Source organism: Falco punctatus, assembly GCF_963210335.1.
Source record: "Falco punctatus genome assembly, chromosome: 3".
NCBI classification, from domain to species: domain Eukaryota; kingdom Metazoa; phylum Chordata; class Aves; order Falconiformes; family Falconidae; genus Falco; species Falco punctatus.
Genome location: NC_137582.1, coordinates 104,180,857 through 104,186,379, shown reverse-complemented (window position 1 = coordinate 104,186,379; position 5,523 = coordinate 104,180,857).

The following is a 5,523-nucleotide window of genomic DNA, read 5'->3' as shown; positions in this document are numbered from 1 at the left end:
CTACCCGCCGGCAGCGCTGCAGGCGGAGTCTGTAACACGCGCACGCGGGCACAAACCCCACCCCCAGCCACGCGCCGGTTCTGCGCAGGGACCGCCCTAAGTTTGCCAGGAACGCTATTACACGTGCGGGTTAGGGTTAGGGTTAGGCGTTAGGGGTTAGGGCTAGGGGTTAGGGATTAGGGTTAAGGTTAGGGGTTAGGGTTAGGGGTTAGGGGTTAGGGTTAAGGTTAAGGTTAGGGGTTAGGGTTAGGGTTAGGGTTAAGGTTAGGGTTAGGGTTAGGGTAAAGAGTTTAGGGTTAAGGTTAGGGTTAGGGGTTAGGGTTAGGGGTTAGGGGTTAGGGGTTAGGGGTTAGGGTTAGGGTTAGGGTAAGAGTTTAGGGTTAAGGTTAGGTTTCAGGTTCGGGTTCGGGTTAGGGTTAGGTTACGGGTTCGGGTACGGGTACGCGTTAGGGTTAGGGTTAGTGTACGGGTTAGGGTACAGGTTAGGGTTAGGGTTAGGTTAGGGTTAGGGTACGGGTTAGGGTTAGACTTAGGGGTTAGGGTTATGGTTAGGGTTAGGGTTAAGATTTAGGTTTAGGGTTAGGATTAGTCTTAAGGGTTAGGGTCAGGGTCAGTCTTAGGTTAGGGTTAGGTTTAGGGTAAGGGTTAGGGTTAGGTTTACTTTTAGCCTCTTAGGGTTAGTGTTAGGGTTAGACGCCTCAGGATTAGAGTTAGGATTAGGGTTAGGATCAGGATTCGGGTTAGGGTTAGGGTAAGTGTTTAGGGTTACATTTAGGGTTCGGTTTCGGTTTCGGGTTTGGGTTAGGATTCATGTTAGGGTTCAGGTTAGGGTTAGGGTTAGGGTTAGGGTTAGAGTTAGGGTAATAGTTTAGGGTTAAGATTAGGGTTTTGGTTCGGGTTAGTGTTAGAGTTAGGGTTCGTGTTACGGTTCGGTTGAGGGTTAGGCTTAGGGTTAGCGTTCTGGTTAGGATTAGGGTTAGGATTACAGTTCGGGTTAGGGTTAGGTTAAGTGTTAGGATTAGTGTTAGGGGTTAGGGTTAGGGTTAGAGTTTAGGGTTAAGGTTAGGGTTCGAGTTCAGCTTCGGGTTAGGGTTAGGGTTATGGTTATAGTTCGGGTTAGAGTTAGGGTTCGGGTTCGGGTTCGGTTTAGGTTTAGGGTTATGGTTAGTGTTAGGGTTAGGATTAGACTCTTCTTAGGGTTAGGGTTAGGGTTAGGGTTATCCTTTTATGGTTAGGGTTAGGGTTAGCCTCTTAGAGTCAGGGTAGAGTAAGGGTTAGGGTTAGCATTAGGGTTCGGCTTCGGCTTCGGGTTAGGGTTAGATGCCTCTTAAGTTTAGGGTTAGGGGTTAGTGCTAGGGTTAGAGGTAGGGTAAAGAATTTGGGTAAAGAGTTAGGGTTAGGGTTAGGGTTTGGGTTCGGGTTACCCTTAGGGTTAGGGTTAGGGTTAGGGTTAGGGTTAGGGTTAAGGTTAGTTTAAGAGTCAGGGGTTAGGGTTAGAGTTAGGGTAAGATTTTAGGGTTAAGGTTAGGGTTCGGGTTCGGGTTAGGGTTAGGCTTCGGATAAGGGTTTGGTTTAGGGTTAGGGTAAGGTTTCGGGTTAAGGTTAGGGTTAGGGTTAGAGTTAGGGTAAGAGTTTAGAGTTAAGGTTTGGGTTCGGGTTCGGGTTAGGGTTAGAGTTCGGATTAGGTTTCGATTTAGGGTTAGGGTTAGGGTTCGGGTTCGGGTTAGGAGTTAGCAGGGGGCCCCGCAAGTGCAACATCGAGCCCGTCGGCGGGGTTCCCTGGCTGCCCTGCCGGGTGAGGGTGTTAGCGGGGGGCCCTGCAAGGGCGGCATCGAACCCGTCAGCGGGGTTCGGTGGCTGCCCTGCCGGGTGAGGACAGCGGCATGGGGCCCCGCTAAGGCGGCATCAAGCCCATCAGTGGGGTTCGCTGGCTGCCCTTCTGGGGAGGGCGTTAGTGGGGGGCCCTGCTAGGCCAGTACCTAGCCCGTTGGTGGGGTTCCCTGGCTGCCCTGCCGGGTGAGGGTGGCGGTGGGGGGCCCTGCTAGGCCAGCATTGAGCCTGTTGGGAGGGTTCGCTGGCTGCCCTGCCAGGTGAGGGCGAAGGTGGGGGGCCTGGCTAGGGCTGGCATTGAGCCCATTGGCAGTGTTCTGTGACTGCCCTGCCGGGTGAGGGCGGCGGCGGGGGGCCCCGCTAGTGCGTCATCAAGCCCGTCGGCGGGGTTTACTGGCTGCCCTGCAGGTTGAGGGCGTTAGCGGGGGGCCCCGCAAGGGCGGCGTCGGGCCCATCGACAGAGCTCGCTGGCTGCCCTGCCGGGTGAGGGCGGCGGGGGGGGCCCCACTAGGGCGGCATTGATCCCATCGGCGGGGTTCGCTGGCTGCCCTCCCAGGCCAGGGCATTAGCGGGGGGCCCTGCAAGGCCAGCATCGAGCCCGTCGGCGGGGTTTGGTGGCTGCCCTGCCGGGTGAGGGCGGCAACGTGGGGCCCCTCTAGGGCTGCATCGCGCCCATCGGTGGGGTTCGCTGGCTGCCCTGCTGGGTGAGGGCGGGGCAGGGGGCACCGCTAGGGCGGCATTGAGCCTGTTGGCAGGTTAGTGTAGGGTTAGGGTTAGGGTTAGTGTAGGGTTAGGGTTAGGGTTAGTGTAGGGTTAGTGTTAGGGTTAGTGTTAGGGTTAGGGTTAGGGTTAGGGTTAGGGTTAGGGTTAGGGTTAGGGTTAGGGTTAGGGTTAGGGTCAGTGTTAGGGTTAAGTAAATGCCATGCACAGCTCTACCAGAGAAGGTGCCAGGAAGGGTTAGGGTTAGGGTTAGGGTTTATGGTTAGGGTTTAGGGTAGGGTTAGGGTTAGGGTTAGGGTTAGGATTAGGGTTAGGGTTAGGCTTAGGCTTAGGGTTTAGGTTTAGCGTTAGGGTTTAGGGTTAGGGTTAGGGTTTAGGGGTAGGGGTAGGGGTAGGGGTAGGGGTTAGGGTTAGGTAAATGCCATGCACAGCTCGACCAGAGAAGGTGCCAGGAACGGTTAGGGTTAGGGTTAGGGTCAGGGTCTTAGGGTTCAGGTTAGGGTTAGGGTTTGGTTTAGGTTACGGTTAGGGTTAAGGTTAGGTTTAGGGTTAGGGTTTAGGGTTATGATTAGGGTTTAGGTTTTTGGTTAGGTTTTAGGGTTAGGGTTAGCGTTTAGGTTTAGGGTTTAGGGGTAGGGTTAGGGGTAGGGGTTAGGGTTGGGTACATGCCATGCACAGCTCGACCAGAGAAGGTGCCAGGAAGGATTTCTGTTTGTTGTTCTCACACTGCCCCAGTAGCCAGCTGCAAGGCACCACAAAAGTTGGGCTACCTGCTTTCTGGGCTGAGATGGGGATCTGCTGAGTTTTGAACTCGGCTGGAGCCAAACTGCTCCACGGCACGCCCCATGCACAGCTCCACCGGGGAAGGTGCCAGGAAGGATTCTGTTCGGTAGTTCTCCTGATTATATGGAAGCGAATGCAACAGCTACAAACCTGGAAGTTGTGAGATGTTTGACAGTGATAAACGTTAGTGAGAGCTGAGCAGTCAGGTAAAGCCTATTCAAGTAAAATGTGCGTTACTGCAGTACTCCAAAACCCGATTAGGATGATGAAGTGGAGCCCATTGTCTCATATGTGGGAACTGTATCTGTGGTAAACGATGACTGAGGAGGCTTTAGGTGTAATGGTGGAGAGGTTGGTGTGATGTCATAACGAAAGGGAGTAACTTCATACTTGAATCTATGTATGGTATAGTAACAAACAGGAATTGAGACATTATTTCATGTCATTAATGAGACAGATGCTGGAGTATTATGCTTAGTTCAGTTCTCAGAATCTTAAGTTCTTGGAAAATGGTATGTAACACAGAGAAGAGGCATAAAATTTGAGCTTGGGAAAACAGGTTGTACAATGCAAGTTTCAAATTGGCATCTTTCGAGTTTGTCTGAAAGGTAAGAGATCATCTTAAGTTAGTTGGTGTAGTATTTTATAAATTGATTTTAACAGGAACTGACATTTATGCAGAAGACATATGTGAAGAACCTATTGCTGAACACTAAAACCATTCACATTTTTAAAAAAAAGTGAAACTGAGATCTAAGTGAAGGCAGTTAGCCACTGAAACAACTTCTAAAAGTAGAACATCTGTCCCCTTTGCTTTTGCATCAAAACTGGATTAATTTCTAGGTGGTGTATTCGGGTCTAAATTTAGCCTAAGTTACAGGTCTCTGAACTACAGCACAGAGAACCCCTCCATAGACAGCATTCTCAAACGAGAAATAAATGCACGTATGATTTTGTTACATATACAAACACATAACATTAGGAATTATGTGTTGGTGATGTGGTAATGTGATGGCTATTTAACAATGATCCTTGCTCATCAGGAGAAACAGGATTTCTCTTGTTTGGAGATAGACACAGCTTTGAGGTCAACCCATTTCTTCAGCCAGCTTACATTTTTCTGGACTCTTCAACTTCAGCCACAGCAATTAATCTAAAAAGTAAGCATCATATCTTTCCCTTTTCACATACGCAAATACGATTTTTAAAAAACACAGAAACAACCAAAGGAAAGCGAAGCCAGACACCGTTAATGATATTCACAGAGGAGGAATGTATTACTTAGTCCTCAGAGCAGACTTTAGGGGACAGAAACAGCAACCAATTGTTACCAGTATTTATCCTAGCTAGTACTAGCCAAGTGGGAAGGCCTCATTCTGTAAGAGTACTTGGTGATACCGAGGGTCTGCTAAATGGCATTTTTGCTTCCTCCTTTCATCCAATTCAGTCACCATAATTCAGAAAAACCTGCTCAGCTCTTTTTCTATCTCAGCATTTGTTATCTTTGATGCCATCCCTATAATAAACTGTGCAGTGTTAGATAGATTGGCTGCAGTACCCATCTTTTTTTCGCTAGATGGCAGCAGCGCTCCATCCAACTAAGGGCCATCGCTCCATCCCAACTGAGGGCAACGCATGCGCAGATTCCGCTTGACGCCTAGGGGCGGGGTTTCCGGATACGCACGTATATTACGAAATACGGCTGCGTTTGTCCCGGGACTGCAGCGGTGCTATAATTCCATACTCCTGTGCCCAGTGCGTGCTGGCAACGTCCTCGAGGGACGGCAGCAGCGCCTCCTTACCGGGAGGCAGCAGCGGGCACCGCAGCACCACCCCGCAGGCAGCGCGGGATCGCGATGCCGTTATATACGGCCGGCAGCGCCGAGGGGAGGCGCCACCGCGCATGCGCAGCGCCAAGGCTGCAGTACCGATTTTTGGCCGTCAGGTGGCAGCAGCAGCACGTTACCAACCGGGCGTCTGTGGCAGCAGCGCCCCACCAACCTTGTGCTGAGCACCGGGCACGGTGAGCACCGGGCGGGATCTCGGCCCAGTTCAGGCCACCCGACCACGGGAGCTCTCGCTGCGGCTGCAGGGTTCACTTTGCTCTGACCTTTGCCCACTCGCAGCCCGGGCATTAGTACTTACGGTCTCTGTACCAAAAAGCACCCACGTGGCTCAAGCCCTTCAAGG